General features: G+C 35.0%; 1 pseudogene; it reads left to right on the forward strand.

Annotated features, from left to right (window-relative positions):
* LOC117022108 (cholinephosphotransferase 1-like) overlaps window positions 1-25,907 on the forward strand; it is a 147,632-nt pseudogene extending 121,725 nt beyond the window's left edge.
* Window positions 25,908-26,666: the final 759 nt, after the last annotated feature.

The raw sequence follows: 26,666 nt of genomic DNA on the forward strand, positions 1-26,666 counted from the left end.
TACCCCAACCCCCCCCATAGATAACTAAACACCATAGGCTCTTATGAGTCACATGGCCTGCGTGACAGGGATGCTTGCATTGCATTCTGAACCTGCTAAGAACACTTTCCTACTCTCACTCAGCCCCTTCTGAGGCTGACAAATTTTTTGTGGCACAGGGTATGTGGCTTGGAAGAGTATTTCCAAGTGTAGAATATGATGCCTTGAACCAAGAAAGGGCTGGTAAGTAATGTGCTCCTGTTGTAGTGGTAGAAGGAACAAGGTACAGTAGTTTGTCCTTTATTTTGGAGAGGATAGCCCGACATGCCCAAGACCATTGGTTAGTTAAAACTTCATCTATGCAGCCCCTGAGTCACTGAGGAGTTATCTCCCATGCTCTTAAGAGTTTGTTTCTTACCATGACCTCCAATATACTTATCATTTCCTGATTATTTGATCAAATTAGTAAAGTGCCACCCATACTGTAGACCAATGTTGCAGTCTTCAGAATTTCCAGGTGGTCCAATACCCTTTGCACTATATTATGACAGAGGACAGAAGAGTTAATAGAGCCCTGAGGTAAGATCATAATGTATACTTTGTTCAGCCATGTGAATGCAAATTCCCTTTGATCTTCCTCTAAATAAAATAAGAAAGTATTTGCCAAATAAATTGCCAGATACTGCATGCCAGAAACTATATTAATCTATTTTAGCAAAAATTCCACATTCAGCACAGCAGCAACAGTTGTAGCAAGTACTTGACTGAGTTTGTGTTAGTCCATTGTCATCCACCAGGATCCCAGTTGATAAAATGGTACCAGAATGATACTTTAGATAGAGATGTAATAAAGATCACCACCCTATTTAAGTTAGAGGGTCTTTCATTTTTGAGGACACACTCACCTGTCCTTCCTCCCAGGATGCAGTACCATTGTTTTTATTTATGGTCTTGGACGAATGCTCCATTTCCCACTTGGCTTTCACCTCTACTATACCTCGTTCTGGGCCCTTCTTCATAGGAAATGTTTCATTAGTCAGTAGGCTCTGTATTTGAGAGCTGACTCAAGTAGAGAAACTTGGCACGGCACTTTTTGCTGAGGTGACCTCCTTCAGCTTTCTGATCATCCATTATTGATTTCTTTTGAGTAAATAAATTAAGCCAATCCATTTTTTTTGGCTGCCCATATAACTTGCCTCTAAGAACAGTGTGCTCTATTAGCCATTTCCATAATTCTCTGGCTTCTACTCCTATGTTACCATTCATCGAGGTGACAGTGCCTACCTTGTTTCTGATGGTCAAGAACCACGACCTCATTCACTGTCACGGATTCTCTGATTTCAAGATACCATTATTCCCATTGTTATCACGGAACTCATTTCTTTATCAGGCATCTCCTATCACTAGGCCTAGCTACAGAGAATGGTATCAATGAAGTTGGTACCACTCTCACCAGCACATTATGTGACAAAGAGTCTTCGGGGATCTTTTGTACAATATATCTACCTTGGTGGTGAGCCTTACATGGTAGCCACTGTACCTTGCCCACTCCTGTGTACTTATTGATCTTATCCTCCATCATGTGCTCAAGGAGTGACGGCATTTCTATCTCAGTTAGTGTGGGCCATTGTTTGCCCCCTTGCCCGTGCAAAGCTTACAAGAACCATCTTTGCTATTTGTTAACACCATACTGAAGGTGTATGACTAAGTGTTATATTCTGTTTCACAGGAGAGTGTTTCCATTTTGATAAACTCTCCCCTGTTCAACTTTATGTCTTTACCCCCTTGATCCAGCTCCTTTAGGATAAAGTCTCATGAATAAAATGTAAATTCCTGCTGAAATATGTTATCCTCACATTGTGGCTCCTACTCCTCCCTCACTAGGCTGAACACATCCCCAATTGAACTACGCTTGGACTGGATTTTTATTGTTTCCATGGCTACAAGGAATGGAGGGTCAGTTGTTATCTTATAAAGCACCTGCCTCATTTGAGGCTCCTTCACTGGTCTTCAAGCAAGGGTGGACTCTTCTTACAGAGGGGACACTTATGCAGACCCCGCATATTTAAAGTAATGGGTATTCAATGTTCTCAACTGCGTCTACCCAGAAACCCCCATTCAAAGTCTCAGGATCCCATTCCTTCCCTATTAGGGCTCTGCCCTTGGCATAGGAGGCATGATGGGACTAAGAATTCAACCTTTCCTGAAGCCCCATTACTCCTAGAATTAAATTCTGAGCCTGGTCCTTCATTCTTTCTGCCCTTAGCTACAAGATGTGAAAGGAGTCCAAGGAGGCCCTCTGACTTTCACAAATTCGTGATTAATTAACCCAAGCCTGGCATTCTCCCTCTCAGTGTTCTGTGACAGCCTAGTAATTCTATATTCCTAATAATAATTACCGTTTTTCTCATACCTCACCAGCTAGTGTAATATCTTTTTCAGTATATCATCTCAGTTCATGACCAATGTGAACTAACGTACTAAATGCTTCAAAATTGGAAGTTTCAACCAATCCTACAATCCATGGAACTGAGATGACTCTTCAGAGTTGTCCCAAATTAAAGTAAGTGGTCCAGACATTTTTATTCCCATATTAGTCAGTCACTAAATACAGGCTGAGCCCTGGGATGGTGTATAACCTTGTGAGAGATGGTTCCAGGTGACCTCGGGCAATTTCCAGGGAAAGCTACATATAGTCATGACTGTCAGCAGCAGATATTCCCAGGAGCAGAGGAGATCTGGGCAGAGCATAGATAATAGTATTCACTAGAGCTGAAAACAAATTAAGTTAACTTAAGAAAACCAGAAATGACCATATTTTATGAGTTGGAAATGAAAAAGTGATTTGAAAATGGTGAATAAATTATTTAATTCCTTGGTTTTTGCAGTGTAGAAGTAAAACATAATTCATATACAATACCGTACATAATTCATATGCAATACAGTACAGTGTGTAATACTGCATATTACACACAAATATATCCATTAATGAGTTTATTGCATATTAAACAATTTTGATAATTAGTCTTTTAAATGTCTTATATTATGTAGAAAACTATGAGAGATTGTTACATAAGGAATTGAATGTTTTAGAGCTTTAAGTACATTGATATTTCCCATTTAAAGTAGTATCATATAGGTCCCCACTCTCTAAACACATTTTCAGGAATGGATTGGGTTTAGAAATCTGTATTCTCCAAAAAGAGAAATCCTATTAGTCATAAATATGTAGTACCAATTAAAAAATGGGAGCTCATTATCAATAAATGAGAGTTCTGAATATGGGGTAAAGAAGTAAAGATAAGAAAAGGTCACTTACAAAGCATGGAGCATTTCAAGTGAGAGTGATTTCAACCTTTAGTTAATTTTGAAGCATCATTGAAAGCTAACTGTGTAATAGATTGTGTGCTATGTTCTAAGTATGCAAGAGTAAATAAGGTATAAGCTCCATTCTCAAGGAGATTCCCATCTAGTTGGGGAACACAATTAGGTAAACAAATAGCTACAAGTTAATATGTGAGACAGAAAATAGCAGACCTGTTACTAACTGTGGTGTAAATAAGCAAATGATCAACTATGGTCAATCAGAAAGGATGAAATGCCTAATTGAGAACTTGAGGTATGAGACGAGTTTGCAATGTATATATATATATACACACGCACACATATATGGGAAGGTAGGAAGATTATGGGGATAAGGAAAATGGAATTCCAATTAAAGTGAGATTTAAAGGCACTAAATGAGGAATAACAACAGAATATTTTGTTGAATAGTGCGAGAAGAGATTGGATAGCTGAACAAGCTCAGCATGGAGTGAATTGGCCTAATGAAGAGGTCCTACTCTATACTCTCATGTCCTGTGACTACCTCTACTAAAGCAATTACTACATGCAACTTTTCTGCATTATGCTAAAATATTTTTGAGTCTAGGTGTTGTGTCTTGATCACCTCTGTATTCTCGAACACTACCTGATACACAGTTGAGTGGATGCTTTGAATTTCATATAGACAAAATGCAATATGAATAAATACTGATAATAGTAATAATACTAACAGTTAACATTTTTGAAGCACTTAGTAGCATGCAAGGGTGTTACTCAGAGTATTTTATTTAATTCTCACAATTCTGTTACTTAGATACAATTATTATTCACATTTTAATTACAAGAAAATAGAGATCCAGAAAAATGGAATAGTATATCTGAGGTCACAAGCTAGTGAACCAGTGGCTGCATCACGCAAACCAGAAAGTGTGCTGAGCACCTGAAGAAATAGGAAAGAGTATATAGGGTATACGTGTAGAAAAGGGATTCAGGAAAGAATGTACTATACTTGAGGCTGAGAAGGAAATTTGTTTTGCAATATTACCAAGATGCCTAGCCTGCTGTCTCCCCAATGGCTTCTGAAGGTCATCAGCCTTCTGGTTGGTATGCACACTGGATGGATGGCTGCCAATATCACTCTATCCTGATTGCCCAATTGCTTCCACTTAACCCACCCAAATCATTAGCTGAAAGCTTTCCAGGCTTTCCTTACTCTCTCCTACTAGACAAAGGACTAAGAAAGAGTGGAGAAGGGGAGTGAGAAGAAAAGGATATGGAGGGAATAGAAGAAGAAAGAAGCATTTGATCAGACGGCTGTGGGGAGAATGAAAGAATTTCCTTTCACATGAACCCTTTGCTAGGGTGTTCTCTAACCTCTCTCTCTCCATCTTCATTTTGGTAATCCCACTCATATCAGATCCTATAAAATTCTAAGTACTTCCTGGACCTTTTTACCACATTTCTGAATAGTTTCCTCACTTATTTAGTCTAGAAAACTGTACCTATTTTTGTTGACATGTTGCCATATTCCCAATGATTTCATTTATGTACAGAACCCCAAACCTTGTGCATCTGTCACACCTATCATCAGTTCTAAACCCGTGATAGTCAAGGAAATGGATACGTGCACTGTTTCATGGTCTAGAATATTGTTTCAATTTCTCTTTTTAAAATATCTTACCCGAAGAAAGGGCAGTTTGAGGGTGAGAATGGGTTACAGCAAACTTGAAATGATGATCTGCTTGATCATTAGTCTCTACCTGATAAAAACCAGAGTTTTAGGGAAAAGAATGATTCATGTTAATAACAATTTCTTTAGTTCACCAGCTTCCTTCTTTCAGCGAGAACAGGGGTAAAGCAGCCTTTATCTGGCAGGAGGAAAACTTCTCCCACATTTGTCTGGCAATAATCCAACACAAATTCAAGCCTCAGAGTTGTCCAGACTGTACAAAATGGCCTTTGGGCAACAGCATTGGAAAGTTTGAGATTTCATTTTGTTTTCTCTTTTGTGTTGCAAAACTGAAGCTATAATGCTGACTTCTTCAAAGTAGCAGGCAGTCAGGTGATACTTTCAGTAACAATTCCTTACTGGCCCAGAGTACTCCAAGATGGGGATGGAAGACAAACTCAGTGTCACCTCAGGTCTCATCCTTCAAGTCTTAAATGTCAATTACTTAGGAAACTTTCCCTGACATTCCAGGCTTTGAACACTCTCACAGAGCCCTTGGTTTGCTTCCATGATAGTTACTATAATTGTAATCATTATTTCTACAATTATGTTAGTGTTTCCCCCAATAATTTCTGAACTAAAAGAGCCTACCCTGAAATCTTACTTAATATTGTAGGCTGCACTCCTATGTCCATATTCCCAATGCCCCTTACCTTACTTACTCTATTTTTTTCTTTTTTTCTCTAAGCTCTTATCACCTAATGTCATCCTATATAATGTACTTATTAATCATGTTTATTGCTTATTGTTTGTCTCCCATAACTAGAATGAATAGTCTACAGAGTCAGTAACTTTTTGTATTTTGTTCACTGGTATATCCTAAATTCTTAAATGACTATATATATAAAATGTGCTTGATAAATACTTATTGAGTCAGTAAATGGGGAGGGTGTACATTGTGGTGATTTAATATATGCACACATTGTGAAATAATTCCCCCATCTAGTTAATTAACACATCTATCACTTCACATATATATCTTTTTTTGAGATTTCTGTATTTTCTTATAGCTCATTGAGTTTCCGAAAAACAGCTATTTTGAATTCTTTAACGGGTAAATCACAGATCTCCATGTGTTTGGGATGGGTTACTAGAAGATTATTGTAATCCTTTGATGGTGTCATGTTTCCTTGATTTTTTTTCACGTTCCTTGAAGTTTTGCATTGCTTTCTTTGTATTTGAAATACAAAGCAGTCGCTGCCTCTAGTCTTCACTAACCGTTCTCTCCAATATAATACTATGACATTATATATATATATATATATATATATATATATATATATATATATATATATGCCCCAACAATGTGCTGGAACTTCTCTGCTGGAAACTAGGACTTTCACAAAGGTTCTCTAATTTTGGGTAATTGTCTAAGATAGTCATTCCCAGTGGCTTCCAGACTGCAGCCCAGAGACCTGTAGTGAATTCCTGGGCTACTGCGAGGCCCATAGCTGGGACCAAGGTCTGTCTGCCTATTACCCAGCACTTGGGTGGGTAACACTCCTTCCAAGTCCCTTGAGATATACTGCTGGTTCCCACAACCCCCAAAAAGTCACTTTTGTCCATGGATGGATGCCAAATTGTTGTTATTGAGGGAGGGGACACAAATGAGGAATGTTTTAGTCAGCCATAGTCCTGCTTATTTTATTTAAATATTTTAAATCAAATGAATTGGATTAAATGTTATACATTTAATGGAAAATATTGCATTCTGTTACTAATACTTGAGTGCAAGCTATGTAGAACTATATGCTATGAAGTTTCTTTATGCCATAATAACTAATAATTTTGAACATTTTAAATAATTTAAAAATTGAGTAGGATATATCCATAGTCTTCCATCTTAAAATCTAACCATTTTGGTTAAAGGCTTTGATGATTATAACTTAGAAGGATTTTTAAGGAAAAAACCTGGATTATGAGTCTTTATTCTCTGCTGTTTGAAAGTTTCATGGCTTCAGAAGTGTCCACTTCTCAGGAGAAATTTATTTCTCTAGTGCAGAATTTTCAGTTATATCCTATAGAATGATATTGTTATATCATGAATAAATCTTATAAAGAAACAGATAAAATAAACAGATTTGCTCAATCACCCTCTTCCTCTACTGATTTCTGTAAGTACAGTCTTTCTCCGTAGAAACCAAGATTTATCTGCATGAAGAAAATGCAACCCCAGTTCCCACCCTTTTGCTGTGATAACTATACACATGTTTTAACACTGGCTTAAATGAGGCTATACTCCAATGGATTTAATATACATGGAGACAGTTCTAAACATATAGTAAATATCATATATTTATAGAAACTAAATTTAGCTTCTGCCTATATATTTAAAATGAGAAAATCAGCTAAATTCATTAAACTGCTCTTGAACAAATGACCATTTTAGATAATTCAGAATAGGGAAGACTAGAAATAACTATTTTTCTCAGTCACTTGATCGATGCAAACAAAATATATAATACAAACAAATGAAATCAATATATTAAACATTATTTTTCAAACATGTGTTTGTTCTAATTATTTAGATATTACCAGTAATAACATTTTAAAATTGAAGTATCCACATAACTCTCTTGACTCTTCACTTTTCATGCATAGATACAAAGAAAATCTATCACAATCCTGAAATGCTACAATTAGAATTATAATATAGAGCAGGTAATCAGAGATTCTTCATACAAAATATAGCCTATTACTATAGGCTTTGCACTTATTGACAAAAAATGAATAAAGTTCCTTCCCATTAATGTGTAAAACTTAATCCAACTTATTTGATACTAAAAACATTAATTTTATATGGTATTTTTCAGAACTTAGCCATATTTAGCCTTTCAAGTCTCTGTGACAAATAACTTTCTGACCCATTGCTTCTTCTAACTTTATATCTCATTTATATAATTAAAAAAATATTTCATTGGCAATGTTTATTTCTAAATCTCCAATTTCTAAGTATCTCATCCATGTTGGCTAACATTTACAAAAATAAAGCTCACTCTTTATCAATTGTAACCGTTTGTAGAAAATAAACAGAAAAAAGTTCTATTTTCAGATTAGCTTTGCTATTTACACTCCTGCTTACACTAGTGTCTTGAAATATGGGCTGTTCTGAGACCTCTAAGTACAGAGGATTCTGCAGTAAATATACTGTTAGGGCACTTAATTAAGTATTTTTATCTCCAGTTATTTTGTTTTGAATTAATATTTTATTTCAGGGACATAATAATGTTTTTACAGCAAAACGTCTCTATTTGGCTATTCCCTGCAATCACTGCATTACTGCAGTACCATCACATGAAAGCCAAGAATTAAAGCTGCCAAAACAAATCTAAGAATAGTTACAGGTAAATTAATTACTATCTGGAGAAATAAAACCAGTCACCTCCCCAGATTATTCCAAAGTAGTTGTTTTACAATATTGCCTTCTAGAAGATCACTCTGATTGATGACACCATTTCACCTGAAATTTCTGTCACCTGAAAACCAAGAGACATCAGGATAAAACTAATTTCAATCTACTTTAGACCACTCCTATTATCTCTCACCTTTACACCAATTTATCTTCATCTTAACCCTCGGAGGTCCTCCTCTTAATTTTCCTACTTCTTTCTAACCAGGAGTCAGTCACCACCCTTGTTACCCAGTGCAGAGGTGATTGACCATTTAATAAGGAATTACTGCCATCTTGTGGCTATCTTAATTGAAGGCCCATAATTCTGATGCACTGGGAAAAAAAAAAAAAAAAAAAAGGAGAGAGAGAGAGAGAGAGAGAGAGAGAGATTGCTATAGGCTCTATTTTTTATCTATTTTACCTGCAATATACATCATTAAAGAGACACTATAAAGCACATCGTTTTTTAGTGAAAATATGTACATTAGTATTATAACATTCAAGAAGATGATCTCTTTCCCACACTTTATAAAAATCCAGCAGTAAATGTACGTCAATTTAAAAGAAAGACTTGAGTCTGTATAGGATAGAAAATTATGTAGGTAACTAAAGAGAGGCATTAATAATTTCTATTGCCCACTGCCTACTTCAGCAATTTATCTTCATTTTTTTTAATGTTAAGAATTTGTAAAAGGTCATAATTCAGGAGGTTCAAATATTTCTAACTCTGAGGTGACATGTTTGCCACACATCTCAATAGCCCATGTCAGCACCGGAAATTGGCCAAGACCTACTAATAACCAAAAACAGATTTGAAGCGAATGATTCTCTCAGATCTGTAGGGCACATGTTGTCTTCAATATTCTTTTTCTTGACATGTGACAAATTTGCAAATCTTCATTTTTAAGATTCATATGGTACAGCCAGTAAAACGCTGGCAATGAGATACAATGAGCACATCTAAGAATTCATTTTAAAACTGTAAAGTAAAAATCTAACCCTGCTTCTTTGTCAAAATATGTGAAATGCCATTTATATTTTTTTTAAAAAGTTAGATTTCTTTTAGCAAAGGTTTTAACATATATTTTATTTATCTGCATGTATTTGGCTGAGAGAAATTCTTGTTGTTTAAATAACTAGAGGTTTGAAAGGAACATTTTCTCCTTATAAGGTTTGTATTGCTTCTGAAGTGTAAAACCGTAAGTGTTGAGTAGAAAACACTCCACCTGGTGGTAAAAGAAAAAGGGTAGCTGCTTTCTTTAAAAGACCCTCAGGAAAAAGATGGAATGAATTCAATAGAGCACACGGTTAGTTAGAAAGCATGTAAGATACTCCAGTGCAGTTGGTGAGCATCTTAAAAGCAAAATCCAGACAGAATCTGTCTCTCTATAAATCTTTCCACCCTTTCCATTACCAGTTAGGTATTGTTGGCTCTAAGCCATCTGATTTTACTATGATTTATTAACTGCTATGCATTATATATGAGACTCAGGTTTGCTGAAGAGTTACCCTTATGGTCATTGTTGCATACAAATCAGCTACTGTTAGAGAGGTTTATTGCATCATTTTATGTCGCTAGCACTTTTGTTAGGCAGTAGTATATATAATATGTAACTGGAAAAGAAAACCCTTCCTGTTATATTTTCCCATATATGTTACTAGCAAATGTAGTACGTGTTAAGAACAATAGTCCTTTGTTCTAGTCTGTTTATAAAAAAAGAATTAAAAGCCTCCAGAACAATAGATAAAAAGAAATAAAAACCTGTTGTCTAAATCAAGGGATTGGTATTCTCCAAATCATTGCTATAGCATTGAGCCATTTTCTCTGGTAACACCAACTGAAACGTGAGAAAGAGCAATAATGTGAGCAAAAGCAATTTACTCTTGTTAGGAAATTGAAAAAAAAAAAAAACGGTAGCAGAGATCTAAGCAGACCTGTCTCTGAAATAAGCTACCACAAAACAGTGCTTCCACGCTCTTTTTACTTTGAGACATTTGATTAACTAAGTAATTCAACTCAAATTTCTGGTGTTGCTTTCCGGACAATGACATGAAAGCTTGTCTTTAGCACCTTTATTGCATGTTTGCTCCTAGCTGGCATAAACAATCAAGACAAAAGCAGCATTAACTAAATGGCCTTGGTGTACCTACAACAAAAAGAGAGAATGGATATTGTTTTACATATCCAACAGAAAGGGAAAAGATGTGACTGATCATATTTGGTAAAAGTGTGGAGAGAGGGGGATGCTTTCCTTCCTATCTGAAATCGTGCCTTGTTACTGTAACCGCAGCCCTGCATCCACTTCAGTGTGGCATATGTTATGAAGTGTTTCTGAAGAAAGGAGTTATTGTTCGGTAACAGCATTATGCCCGAGAAGAATGAGGCAAATATTCTCCAGTCTTAGCTTTTGTATGACTGTTCCAGGTATACTAGAATCATATCTACTAAGACATATGTAAAAGGATTTTAGAATCTGAAGTATGTGAATTATGAAATGTATGTATTTTTAAATGTTTGTTGCAGTCATCCATAAATGCATTTCCTACTTTTTAGAATAGCTCGATTTCTTCTTAATTAACTGATTAATAAAAATTATAAGGCAGATTCAACTGGAGTCATGTCTAAGAAAGTCTGGGTGAAAAAGAGTTTTCAATTTAGCTTAATAAAAAAAAAAAAAACATTTACTGGATGCCCACTGCTAACTTTTAAGCACAACAAAGATAAATGGCTAGTTAGCTGACATTAGAGGTTCTTAATCTCTTTAAGTGTCTGATTTTTATAGATACTTTTTATGTATGTTGAGTGTTATCCCACAAAGACTGTCAAAGAAGAGATGCTTAGAAGGAAGGTGAGAAATTGAGGACAGGTAAGATGGTTCAAGAGAACAAAGAACTTTGAAAAGTATCAAATATAGGTTGTATTAAAAATACAAATCTGTAGTCTGTGAATTTATGGATGCCTTGAAACTCTCACGACTTTTCCAGTTTCTAGGATCAATGGTTTGAGAAATGCCCTAAATACAGGGTAACAGTTTTGTGCCATGACCCCTCCCACAATCTTCCTGTAAGGGACTCTATTGTTTTCCTCTGCAAAAGGTATATGATTCACAAATGTAGAAAATTCATTTCCTGAAAAGAAACTATTATATAATATGTTACTAAATGCTTAGCTTAAGAACAAAACAAAAACCTAAAAGCATAAAATTCCCAGTTTTTGAAACATCTTCAAACTGAGTAATTGAAAAATCTCAGACCCTAACCCCAAACTACTCTCCCATGCAGTTTGTATCTATTTTTTAATCTTTTTAAAAATCCTTGTATATGATCCCTATTTTCTGGGTGACTAACAAGAATTATAACGAAATGAACAATCAGAAAGTGAAGAGAATTAGTATGCAATGTTTATTCCAGTTTCTCTTTCCTTCAATGACACTACTCTTTCAACTGATAAATATCATTTGGCCTTGGCAATCTAGACCCTCAGGTCTGCAGACAAACTGTAATTAAACTAAGTGGTACCTTTTCGAAGGACATCTGCTACCACAAGTTTCAAATATCCACAACAAAGCATGATTTTTAAGCTTCCAGAAACATTATGATTAATATAGAAGTATTTTTTTCCCCAAAAGGGTAAAGTTACAAATTGAGATACTGCTTCTAGCATCTTAGAATTGCAAAACTCTGACTTACTCCGCTTCTTTCTTTTCCTTTTTATTTCTTCAGGTATTTAGATTCTTTCACTCTACAGTTTGACAAGTTTAATAATTAAAACAAATGTAAAGAATTAAACAACAAGCAGCACTATAATGCAATAGAGGCTAGACTAAAAGCTAAGATTCTTTTTTTCCCTTGACCTCTGTGGATTTAAGAAATATTTCTTTTAGGATGCCCCTACAAACCAAGAAAAATGGACTATTTTCCATTTGATGTATTTTAATATGAATAAAGTGGTATAAAATGACACAAAACGACCATTCTTGCTATATCAATTATGAATTAGTTTCATAGGTATAACTGAGCTTGCTGAATTTATGTGATGAGTTGGACCAATCACAATAGTTAAATGTTGTAGACATTGTTCAGGTTCAGAGGCAGACACAAAAAGTTTATTTCAAGTATCTTATTTCTTATATTTTGGATGATGAGAAAAAAGGTAAATAACTGATTGTTTAACCTAATTCTATTAACTCATTGAAATAAACTGCATGCAAATTTTCCCACTTTCTGATGATCAAAGATTTGGGGGGGGGAGATCTTTTTAAATACTTGTGTAGGTATTGATAGAAGTAAACATATCATACATTGCTGTGTTTAAGTTAAGGACACCTCTCTCAGCAACACCGAATTAATGCAAAAGCCAAATAATTTATTTAGTTCAGCCAGTGTTCAGTTGTGAGTTTAAGGTGATTATAGTACTTGAATGGTCTTCAGGAGAACAGGTATTACAAATTTGGAGGTGAGGGAAAAGGGACTCCACAAGTCTTAGAAAATTTATGACCGAATTTGATCTTTCCTGTATTTTTTTTTTTCAAACTGACTGCCTTTAAGTTACACAGATCTGCCCCCTCAACCCTTGTGCTGCCAGTAAGATTACGGAGCTGCATCCTGCACACTATATAGCAAAATTCAATTTCATGCATTTCGTATATGTCATGCTACATTATAATGCAGCTTACACATATTCAAAATAATTATTGTGCATACCCTAAAGGCTGCAGCTTTTGTCACATTGTGTATTATTTACAGTCACTTGTAAATCCAGCAAGATGCACAGGCAGAGAAATCAAAGCAGGAGGTAAAGTTTGCTTTAATGTGATTATATTGGCATCTGATATGATGGTGTGTTGGACCATATTGACACGAGTGAGGATTGTATGTAGCAACTGTTCAATACCATCCGTTGGACTTCTCTGATAGACCACTTAACTATCTCAGCTTTTCCAGTGATCATCTCATTTATCTAGGATTATTGCACTGAATTTACTGTTTGGTTTTCTTCCAGAACTGAAATGTCAAGTCCAGTGTCATGTATGCAGTAGCTTTGTGCTGTGAGAGCTTCACAGATCCCCCAAAAGCTGCTAGCAGTTGATCTTTGGATAGAGCTAGAAATAAATAAATCCTCTTTAGAAGATCAATATTCATCCCATTTAATGCTTGATGTGAAACTTGTGGATTTGTGGTAGTAATGCTGATGTACAGCTAATCGTTGAAAATGGGCATTAGGGCTTTTATAGCATGGCAACATATTGTCAGGCAAGAAGGGAAAGAAGTGGTAAGCACAGCTTGGAAAAAACATGGTAAGTTTGTATAAATTTGCTGCATATTTGGAATCCAATTAGGTCACTTTACCATGTAATACTAAAAGCTAATAATGTGGACAACAAATGGATCTCTATGTAAAAGAAATTCCTCAGAAGTTTCCTTGGTTTGCCACTCTTTGCGGTATGATGCATGAAAATGAAGTATCTAACTCATTTTGAGACTCTGGTGCTAAAAAAATTGATATTGAAATAGTTTCCATATGGTGATTGTTGTAATTACCAGTGATTATACTACAGAAAACATTTTAACATAAAAGCCAGAAACTTTGAAGGAGCAGTGGGGTTTTCATATTAGAACTTTGTACTAAAATCTAAAGGACTAAAAGAAAGGAGTATAGAGCAACGTCCTGAACAATTAACTCCAAGAAAAAAGGACATCCTGCTAGTTAACAAGGTATTGAACATGGTTAATGCCAATAGTTACAACATTTTTCCTATTCAACAGTGTAAAAATTACATGGCAGATGTTTCTTTCCCTGCAAAGGTTAAATTTATCCTTTGGATTTAAGTATTTTATTTTTTTATATAAATATGTCATAATTCATACTGTCGTGGTTTTCAGAAAAGCAAGTTGGTGCTGGGAATTCTTTGCATGCAATAGCTTTCAGCCCAGCCACATCTGGGCTGTAATCTGTAATATAGACGTTGTTGTTGCCAGTGTTATATACATATATTTTCAACCATATTTCTCAATTATTAATTTAATACAGTGCATGAAAACTATGCACACAATTTCTCTGTGAAAACCTTGACTTGTCAATATTCTTACAGACTCAGGCTGCCCTGTTGAAGTTTAGCAAGTATCTGTTTAAACTTATTTGTGTAAAGGGATGCCTTTGGCATAAAGCATGAGAAAAAATGCACTTACTGTAAGTATAGAAACTAGAGAACTGGGATTGATCTGTTTTCCCAGGAGAAATGATATTCTTTCTAACTAATAGGTTTTCATTTAGGTTTACCGAGAAATGAAACATTATAATCTTTACATGGAGGGAGAGGCCATTAAAATTAAAACATGCAGAGTAACATCTGCTGGCTCCAGATATTCACTGCACTGCTCAGAAGTCTCAGCTCTCCTTGTGCAAGTCCCAAATTTTACCACTGATAAATGATCCCCGATAGGGATCTCCAGCAGTCACAGTTCCTTTGGTTGGCAACGGGAGACAGGATAAGATGGCAGGTCATGGTCACAGGATTGTGTTTATCTGATGAGAAAAAAGTCAGTAAACGCAGGAGAAAATTTATGTTTATGCTTGAGGCTATGAAGGTTGGGAAACAGTAATGTGCAAGGCTGAGATGACAATTGGGAAAGTGTGTGGGTGTCTGCTATAGTATATACCTGTGAATTCATGCACATACATGAAAAAATATGTCCAGTGACCCTAGCTATGCAAACAGACATTCAATAATATGTGAATATATATGAACACCCAGAGACACACTCCATCTACATTGAGTTACGTGTGTATGTGGTGTAAGTACATATGCATAAATGGGAATATCTTAACCATGTTCTAGGGCTGGAAAAGACTAATTTATCTGAAAATATCTTTCCTAAAAATGAAAATGTTAAAGTTTACATGAATTCACAGATAACAGAGTGACTAAAGGTTAGTCACAGAAACTGGGTGTATTTTTTTCGTCTCTAAATTGTGAGGTCGAGCTCAAGGAAGATAAACAGCCTTTGCTCTAAACAGCAAACCTATAACTGGAAGAACGTTGGGCTAGTAAACTTACTGTGACAATTCCTACATTGATCTGAAGTGACTTGTAAGTCTGGTACTTTCTATTTCTTTTTTTTTAATCCAGAAAATAAATATTTCCAGGTTTTGAATATTTAATTTTAAGAAGTTGTGAAGAATTTCAAAGTTGGCACATTATTTGACAAACGGGGCCATTAGAAAGCTGATAGAAAATGATACTGTTTCCATTTACTATAATAGCTATATTCTCTCATTTGAATTCTAGAGAGTCCTATCAATGCAGCTTCTTAGAAACGAAGAGAAAATACGCCCCATACACAAGGCAGAACAATTCACTTCATATTCTCCCCTCAGCTACCATGCTTCTCATCTAGAGAGAAAAACTGAAACATAGAAGTCTGATTTTGTTGGTTTTACCATTTTGTGTGTGTGTTGGCTACTCAGAAATCAAGAGACACTCTTCATTTTTGGTTTTTAATCTTACCATTACATTTATAATTTCCTATTCATTCATTTCTTCACAAATAATCACTGATTATATTTTATGTGCTAAGCCAAGAGATAGGCCTTCCTCTCTAGAATGTTACTCTCGTTTCCTTTTTTCCTTAGTCTTCTGAAACACTGATATACATTCATATATATTTTCAAAATTTCCATATTTATTGTAAAGTATACCAAGTTATTTGTGGAGCAAGGTCGAGTATAAAGAATATAAAGATGGCTGTGTCGGTACCTGGATAGATCAGAATTGATAGATAGTCTAAAGGACATGTATATAGATATATAGATGTGTAATAGCCAGTGGATAGTGTGCAGAGTCCTGTGTGATAATGTGATCCTGGTTATACTCATAAACTACAGAACTGTGCTATTCTCATAGATCAGTCTACCAGTTGAGCAACAGATTACATTCTTCTATGGGAAACAAAACCACCCAGGCCAAACTATTCTCAGAAAGAATTCCTACACGACAGGCTCAGCTTCCTCAGATAGGAAAAATAAGACTTACATATCCACTATAAATTAGCTGATGTAGGCAACACCTAAATTTAGCTAGAGTGAAAAATCAAAGTAAAAACTCAATGACTCAGAAACTTTCATTAGAGAGGTCATCACAGAGGGAGAAAAAAATATGTAGAATAGATTTATTTTGTGCAAAATATGTGTGTATTATAGAACTGAAAGTCATGTTGTAATAAGGGGGGAAGTTCTACAGTCAACTTCTGTAAAATGAAACCTGTGTAACTTTACTAACCGTTGTCACCCCAATAAACTTTAATAAAAATTAAAAAAAAGGAAGGAAAAGATAGTCTTCAAAGGTAACATAGTGCCCTGAAAAATATATTGGCTGATAATATCTTCCAGAGGATTTAGAATTATAAAATGGGGGGGTCACATAATCCTTGAACATTTTTTAGTCTAACTTTCTAAAATTTTGTATTATACAATGGTGATCTATATAAGAACTAGAAAAATTTAATTTGGCCAGAGGTGCCCAGTGTCTACGAGTTTCTCTATTGTGAAATGTCTCCTCTGGACAAATGTCCAAAAGAGAGACGAGACTGTGATTCCCTGGCTGACTGACACTCTATCAGTGCATTCCGTCTCTGCAAATAGAGTCTGTGATATTTTAACTAAAATTTGCCAGAAAAGCTATGTAAATGTGGAAGTTTATCACTTTACCTCCCTTCCACTAATCCCTGTTAAAATATTATAAATAACACAGAGCTTAGAGTTGCAAAACAGAGACCCAACAAGACTTAACCTAAAATCTTTTTGTAAAAGATTCAAATAAAGGCTTACAACCAATAACTAAACCAACCCACTTTGATCCATATAATTATCTATAGTCCTAATTCTCTTATCTTTAAGAAATAAGAAAAAACTTGTTAAACACCTCATATTTTAAGCAGGTTATTTTATAGGCTTTCCTAAAAAAAAAAGAGAAAAAAAGGAAAAAATCACGTGAGATTTCATGGTATTTTAGTAAGTCACTCTTATTCCAAGGAGATAGAGTTTAATTTGCTCCAGTTATGCAAACCTGCAGTGCCTTCTCATTGCTGGAATATGCAGTGGTTACTTGTAAAGCTCCCTGAAAAGATTGGGCTCTCATTTATGAAGACAATGAATGAACAGGATTTTACACACAGACAATGATAGAGAGACAGGGAGCCACTTTGAAGTTCAAATAATTTGACAACAAGTTTGGAATTCCTAAAAAATAATGAAAAGGATCTTTGCTGAATTTTTATTTTGTTTTTTTGTTCTACCTTCATTTCACATAGGCGGGTTGGGGCAGGAAGCGCAGCCTGAACAGCTCAGCCAGATCTGGAGGGATTAGTTACAGCAAAGAAGGCTGTTGTGTGTGAATCTGAGTCATTTTTTTTTTTTTTTAATGGTAGTAATTCTAAAGGGAAAAAATTCACACATACACATAGACATGCCAAATCCTACCTTTATAAGTATATCTGGTCACACATTCTAATATAAAATCACCTAAAAATCATCTACACCTATTGGAATGATCTTTTCTATGGTAATGTTTTATTGGACTTCAAATAAAGAGATGGGTTTCCGTATTTCTGAATAAATTGTGATTTCAGTCATAATATTAAATAAAATATTTAGTTCGGCATGGGCTTTGTGCTTCCTCAATATGACATCATCAATTTCTTTTAGAGATAAGCAACGGTCAGGACAGAAGATAGGAATTAAAAAACCAAGGTGAGAAAGCCTTCCCATCAATTCTCAGAACAACTGGGGGATATTAAAGGTGAGATAGTGATCTAAATTGTTCACAACGCTTTGGAGCTAAGCTATGTAAGAAATAAAAAATATTAACTTTCAAAAATATAATTTTCTAGATTAAATTATTCCAAACTGGAAAAATAAAACTCATTCTTTGGAAGACAAGCGAAGATCTATTCTCAAATATGATTGAGGATTTGTTTCTGCTCCACCTAAAATTGCATCACTCATTAAAGTTTAGCATTTTACCAGCTGCCCTCCAACCGGTCTCCAAAACCTGGAACAATCATGAGTCAAGTTAACTATTAAGTAAAAAGTTAACTCCCTAAATTGTAATTCCATTTCCTGTTGCATTATGTTCTCATTGTGTTTGTAAACATTCTCTGACTGTGGGATAATAGATTTATATGATTGTAAAAATGAAGCAAAAACATTTTAATGATACAGTTTTCTAATTTTTCCCAAAATTTGATTCCAGAACTACTGCACAAATATAGTAGCATTAATGGTGCAAAGAACGCCGGTACTTAAGATATCAACTTGATGTAGCCAGATAGCATTACACATGTTATTCCAAACCTAACAAGAAAAACATTACAAAAAATTCTTAAAACAATGTTTTTTTCGGTTGTTGTTTTTTTTTTTTCCCTACAAGAACCCCACCATTGGTAGAGGTTGGAGTAGCCCAATAGAACTAACATAGCTGTTTCTTATTATATTGCAAAAGATCATTTCTCTTTTCTCCCTCATCATTTATCCATGTCACTAATGCACCATAGATAATGATTATTTATTATTAACAATCAGAAAACTCACTTGGATACTTAATAGAAAGAGCTCTTTCATTATTGTGATATTAAAACTCAAATATTCCTTTAATTAAAGAAGATTCATTCCTAAAAAGGAGACAATAGATTTTAAAATTCCAAGAATTTCCATGATTTTGTTTGAAATTGTGGCTTGTGTTTTGCTTGAAGTGTAAAAGACCAACAAAATTTCATTTATTAATATATAAAATCAAGGCAAACCCAGGCAGGAAGGTAAAGAATTAGAATATTTATTTGAAATTAAAATTGATTTTATTTCACTAATTTGTCAGTTGCTTTGCTATAGATGTTGCCCAGTATTCATATGTAGCAAGCTAAGGGAGACTTTTTGGCAATCACTCTGTATTTAGTTTGAAAGTTACTTTAGAAAAAATAATTATCAAGGCAATTGCCTCAATATGTATCCTTTATTTTGCATGTGAAGAAACAAACGATCTCATTTATTTTTATTCTGTTAGTAAGTGTCCAAACTAAGAGTTTGCCAAAACTTATTCTCTGACTTTATTTAAAATGAAAATACAAATTTAAAAACTATAATTAAAAATAACTTGCATCAAAAGTAATTGCATGGTCAAGTAGGTAGTGTGTCCTTTCCCTAGCCCTCTCTCTTCTACCAAGCACTCACACGCACGCGCATGTACACGCTCACACACGTGCACACACACGTGCACACATATACACACATTCGTGCACTCACAGTGACATTTACAGTTATTTTGATGTTTTAATTCATTACAATTCATCAAAGTTCAATGCGTATGTGTCATTCTTCCCTCTTACTATATAATATGCAAGTACCATTTGAGTGTTTTATTTGCCTGCCTAGTCATCTTCGAAGAAATAACATTCATCAGCATTTATTTACAGAAGTATTTAACTAAGCCTTTCTCAACTTGTTCGCTATCTTTTCTTGTAATCCTGTGGGTAGTGAAGTTCAATAGATCTGCAACTACAACATCATGCAATGATCTTTAGAATATAATTGCACAAAATTTGTGAGGTTTGGTGGGGTCAATGCAATTTTTCTGTTCTCTGGTGTAAAAGGACAGCAGAGGGAGCCCCTGCATGACTTAAAGAAACCAAAGGCAGGCAGGAGAAAAAACACTTTTCTGGGTTGGAAATTACGCCTGGTGCCCTCTTCTGGAATCACTGGTAAAAGTGCGGATTTCGAAAAGAAATTTGCAAGCACTGAATTCCAGACTGGACCTGAGCATGGGTTATTACCAGTCATTATAAAGGGCATAGCAGAATTTTCATAATAAAACTAATTTTAATTTCTTTGAATTTTAAAAACAAATAGATGCTTTACATTTTCTTTTCATGAAGTTTGAGATTGATAAATCAAATTTCTGTGGAAAATCCCAGTCCTCTAAAATTTGTATCATCACTGAGTTGTCACCATATTCCTCCATAACCCTACATATTTCACGATCTTAATATGCAGTGCATAAACTATGACATTCATATGACCAAAATGCAGGTATTTCATTTGAATATAAAATAGTTTCACAGTGGGTGAAAGAATCCATTTAAAAGCCTTCTGGATCAAGGCTGTACTGACTGAATGATGCAGCTAATAAATGTGTTTTCCTTGTGATAGTTTAGCAATAATCCCAACTACTGAAAACCATTTCAATTCTGCTTGCTTCTCAGTTCTCTTGAAGAACCCTACCAAAGATGATATCTTTTCATTCAGAGTGGTTGGTAATCAAATTACTTCCAATTTTATTGTAAATGTGTAAACATTAATTATAAATAAGAAATTATTCATTATAATTTTCAATGAGAACCAAAAAATCTCCAGATCTTTCATATGATATTTTGTTAGATGTGCTCACTTGCCGATAAGATATTTATGGAGTTCACTTTGCAAACTATTTGTCATTTAACTCTGCCAATTATGTTTAAATACCCTGTAGAAAAGCACTACTTTGTTTTGATTTAAAAGTATAATAAGGTGTGAAAATTCTTCCTGTATTAATATTTTGTCATTGAAAATATGGACTATTGAAAGGGTCCATCAATATAAAATAAGCCAGATATTTTCAGCTTAGACTGAATGGACTAATCATTTTGGTATTAAACATTTTTAGTCTATATTTATAACATTACTTCCAAATTTTATTTAAAAGTTACTTAGATGTTGAACTATAATGGTAAAACATAAATGTTGTATGTGTATGGATAGTACTAACTTGCAAAAATTATACTTTTTGTTCAAGAAAATGTTAGAAGGGTATTAATGTCCTTCCCAGCAAGAAATGAAAACTTACTCGACTTATTGAAAATAAGCAACATTTTCTTTTCACTTGCTCTGTAACATGAACATTTAATTTGACCAAGCCCATTAGGAATGATACATCATAGAAGAGGAAAGTTTCCTGAGTTGTTTCCTTGCATTTGTTTTTATATAGCCTATTAAAAACATCGACCATTAATCCAATTTTGAAAATTAGTACTATATGGCTGTGTTGGTAGCTGGGTGTTGGGCATGAAGGAGGTAAACGTGGGTTGAAGATAGACGAGTACTTATTAGTGGTATGTTTGTATTGACCTTTTAGGTATTTTTTGAAGCCAAAATTTTCAAGAATAAAGGCAAATAAAGAATAGCAATCAAGAAATTTGAATGTTTAGCTTGAAACCTGTAATATCTATGTTTCTTTTAAAAGCTTTCGATGATACAAGAAGGATAACATTGAACTCCATCTGTTCAGGATAGTTTAATTTCATAAATATTTACTCACATTTCTAGAAACCTGAGTAAAGTAGATGTGCTTTTGATTCAGAGTAAGCAATCATTTGTTTATCAGATAAATAAATATTCAGTAGCTCTTAGGAGTTAGGCACAGTCTCAGGTCTGGAGATGAAGAGGGCACTGCCCTCGTTAAACTTACACTTTCCTTTTACAATAAATAACATTGTTATGCCATGTGTCATATTCTCTTCTAAAATGCTTATGGCATATACAAATACACATAGAGTAAAATATAGATAATCTATCCTTGGAATTTTATAGAAAAGGTTGAAATTTCTATTTTATAGAAAAGGTTGAAATTATTTATTGTAAATAACTCACTTTTAAAAGTTTATGGATTTTTAATCTTAATTTTTTTTTAAATTGTCAAAGCTTTCTGAAGCTTTCCCTCATCTTCCTTTCCAGCTTCTTAATTTGGGATTGCCGTATTGGTCATATTTTCAAATAAGTAATATTCTTGCTCTTTTTTAGAATACAGTGATATATAAGGTTGGGTCCATTAACTTTAAAACCTAAAGGGACCAAGATTATAACAAATACTGGACAATATGGAAGGAATTACGGTGAACACTAGAAAGTTCAGGTGTTCAATATTTATGTTCTCTTTTATCTATCTCTATATCTGTCTCTGTCTCTGTCTCTATCTCTATCTAAAATGTTTTGTGGCAGAAATGCAAATCCTTTTCTCACTGAATTAACTCTACAGTGATTTTGCCAACGGTTTCAGTCTCCTCTGTTCCCAGCTGCCTTCCCAACCCTATTAGCCATAATCTTCTTTATCCCCTCTATGTGTGGAACACTTAACAACATAGTTTCTTATATGCCATTGATTCTCAACTTTTTTCCTCTCTCATTTTGTATGTTCCTCTGGTGAATAATTCCTCTAGTGAAAATTATCTTTCCTCATTTTTGTCGTCAAGTTGCATCTTCAAGAACTAATTGAAATGCCATTTATTTTTTTGAAAGAGCCCCTGGTTTCCAACTAGGAGTAAGCTATGTGCTTTCTCTGAACTCTCATAATATTTTTTTCTAAATCTCTTTCAGGGCTGAGCATATTTATCATATTTATGTCTCATCTTTATCTGGTATAAATTCTATGTTCTCTAACAGTAAGCTTTTTGAGCATCAGTGCATCTCTGTGTATGCAAAGAGTACTGAACTTGGAGTTGTTTTGTAAAAATTTGCACAAATAATCATAATTTATAATCTGATTATTTTCATTGATGTTGCTTCTTACTAAGAATATCCCCTGAGGTCTACTGTGCTTTTAGGAACATATTATCCCAATCTTCAGGCTATTTTGTCTTCCAAGATGCTGTAAAGTTGTTTATGAAATGATGAATTGTGGTGTTTAGTCTTAATACTTGAATTAAAATTGAAAAGTACCTTTATTGCAAATCATTTTTTAAGGAGTGACGAGTTTCAAGATTATGTTTTGCATTGGGAAGTATGTCAGGAAATTTGAAGAAAAGTTTTTTGTTTGTTTGTTTTTTACTTATATGAAATAGAAATATTTTTTTCACATCCAGTAATGCTTTCTCAGTGGAAAAATAATAGATATAAAGGAATATATATATATATATATATATATATATATATATATATATATATAAAATGAATAGTAAAATATAGGGAAATATTGCTAAGAAATGTTTTTCTGAAATAAATTTTGTACTAAAACATTGTTTGGCCAGATTTTTATGTCACACATAGACACACAAAGGAAATTCAGAGAGTATGTGCTCATTCTTTTTTGTCACACATTTTTTTTTTTAAAGATTTTATTCATGAAGGTGAACAGGACTTTATTGGGTAACAGTTTGTACTTCCAGGACTTTTCCCAGATCAAGTTGTCATCTTTTCAATCTTGGTTGTGGAGGTGCGCAGCTCAGCTCCAAGTCCAGTTGCCGTTGTTAGTTGCAGGGGGCACAGCCCTATCCCTTGCTGGAGTCAAACCGGCAACCTTTGTGGTTCAGAGCCCCCGCTCCAACCAACTGAGCCATCTGGGAGCTCAGCAGCAGCTCAGCTCAAGGTGCTATGTTCAATGTTAGTCGCAGGGGGCGCAGCCCACCATCCCTTGCGGGAGTCGAGGAATCCAACTGGCAACCTTGTGGTTGAGAGCCTACTGGCCCATGTGGGAATTGAACTGGCAGCCTTCAGCTTTAGGAGCACGGAGCTCCAACCACCTGAGCCACCTGGCCGGCCCTTGTCACACTTTTTGAATTAATGTTACACAGAGATTCAATCATAATATTCATTAAAATACACATATGGAAATTTAGAAATACCCATTGCAGAGACAAATACATCCCTTTTGCTTTTTCTCTTGAACATGCAGTTAAACCACATGTCCAAACCTCATATCCATGTTAGGTGGGACCACATGACCAAGTTTTAACCAATGGAACATGTGTGAGAGTGATATATGCCACCCCAAACCTAGCCCATAAGTCCTCTCACCAGCAATCTCCCATACCCTGTATTTCCTTGGAGATGACTCCAAGGCCCTCCAGGATAGCAGAGCCATACTATGGAAGGAGCTTTGGACCCTGAATCATCACCTGGAAGAGAGCCACCAGGAAAACGTTTTGACTGGTATCATCCATATTGGATTCCTACAGGAGAGAAAAATAGGCATTAATATGTGAAGCCACTAAAATTTTGGTATTGTCTGTTATAGAAATTAGCCAACTCTGACACAGACACATCAGTAAGTCATACTACCTTCCCCTTGACCTGCAGACGTAGCTTACAGAGAAGTGTGTATAAAAGGATTAATTTATAAATTAATGCCAACCAAAAGGCAGTACACTTTTTTGCATGCAATCTAGTTCAATAAGAACAAAAATTTTCATGAGCCACTTTTTGTTTTTTTTTTTCACAAAGAAATTATATGTGCTGAACTACATAGAGAAAATGCTCATCTTAGGGAGCGGAGCTGGCTGAAAGTGCTGGCAGAGCCGCTGAGAGTGGTTAGCTGCAGTGGCAGGAGAGCAGCGCTTTGGGTGTCTCGCTGCTCGAGCAGCCACTGCAGCTGTATGGGACATGGCTGGAGTGGGACCCACTATGGATCGCCCCCAGTTTCATCACCCTCCTGGGACTCGCTGTTAACCTAAGCACCACGCTTGTGCTCATCTCCTACCGCCCCATGATCACTGACCAGGCCCTGGCCATATTTTTTATATGCACTCAGACTCTTTACCTACCAGTCACTGGATACTATTGATGGGAAACAAGCCAGAAGAACAAATTCTTGTTCTTCTTTAGGAGAACTTTTTGACTATGGTTGTGACTCTCTTTGCCCAGTATTTATGGCAGTTGGAGGTTCAATTGCTGTTTGCTAGGATCTCATCCTGACCGGTTGATTTTCGGCTCTTTTTGTTGGGATGCTCATGTTTTATTGTGCTCATGTGGAGACTTATGTTTCAGGCACCCTGAGGTTTGGAAAAGCAATAAGTATTCCTCTAGCATCTAAAGACTTCGGGAGCATCCAAGTGGAGATGTAAAAGTGGATGTAACTGAAAGTCAGGTAGCTTTAGTGATGGTTTTTGTGTTGTCTACATTTGGAGCAGCAATGTGGGACTACAGATACTCGTTCTAGAAATAAAATTGAAGATCTGTCCAGTTCTTGGAGTTGTAGGTGGAGCAATATTTTCCTGTTTAAGTTATTTCCATGTTATCCTGCATGATGGAGTTAGCAAGAATGGATCCACTGTTCAGCAATGTTTTGTCATCTAGACTTCATATAGGAATAATCATTATACTGGCAATAATAATCTGTAAACAGTCAGCAACTGATGTGTTTGAAAAGCATCCTTGTCTTTATACCCTAATGTTTGGCTGGATGTGTCTTTGCTAAAGTCTCACAAAAACTAGTGATAGCTCACATGACTAAAAGTGAACTGTATCTTCAAGATACTGTTTTTTTTGGCCCAGGTCATTACTTTTAGACCGGTACTTTAATAATTTTGTAGACAAATATGTTGTCTATGGTCAATAGTCATTTCTTCATTTGAAATGATGATGTATTTTAGTGCTTTGTGCCTGCAAATTTCAAAACACTTCATCTAAGTATCTTCAGGACTTTATGTCATTAAGCACCTGAACAGGTCCGCAAGCATACTGACTAATAGCCCAAGGAAAAGAGGAGAAGCAGTTAGGGGAACCTAGGAGTGAATGAAATCCCCTTTTGCAGGAGGCTAGTATACTATCAAATAAGGTTATATTTGAATATAGAACATAAGTCCTGTATATTCCGTTATGTCTATTTCAGTTATGAAGCCCTCATATATATCAATATTTTTGACCACAGATATTATCAGAAAAATAAAATATATAAATTAGTTAGAAACAAAACCAAAGAAAGAAATTTCACTTTTCTGAGGATAAGAAAGTGAACCACTCTAGTTCCAAATAACAGTCTCTTTGTCTCAGAAATCTTTGTCAGACACTTGGGATTTTCATTGTCAAATGACTACATAAAAATTCAGGACTTAAAGGATTTTAGCCATGTTGAGGGTGATGCTTATTTTCATTGCTAAAAATTGACGATTCATAGTACTACATAAGTGCATGGATTGTAGTACTAATTATTGAGTCAAATAATGCTATATGATTTTTATTAGCCATTTTTCAAAAGAGATATGTTAATTACTATCATATAAAAGTAAATACATGCTTTATTATACCAATTAGAATTTAAAAGAGCTACTGCAATTTCCTATAATTAGTATTCAGTAAAAAGAATTTGTCTTACCAGTTCAGAAAAACAAATGAATCTTTACAGTGAGGGTAACTTGTTCCTTGATATTCTAAATTAAAATTTTATTGTCACAAAAAAGTGGATGTTAAACATTCCCTTTTATGAAAATAAAACACAGTAGATAAAG

Source organism: Rhinolophus ferrumequinum, chromosome 5, assembly GCF_004115265.2.
Source record: "Rhinolophus ferrumequinum isolate MPI-CBG mRhiFer1 chromosome 5, mRhiFer1_v1.p, whole genome shotgun sequence".
NCBI lineage: Eukaryota > Metazoa > Chordata > Mammalia > Chiroptera > Rhinolophidae > Rhinolophus > Rhinolophus ferrumequinum.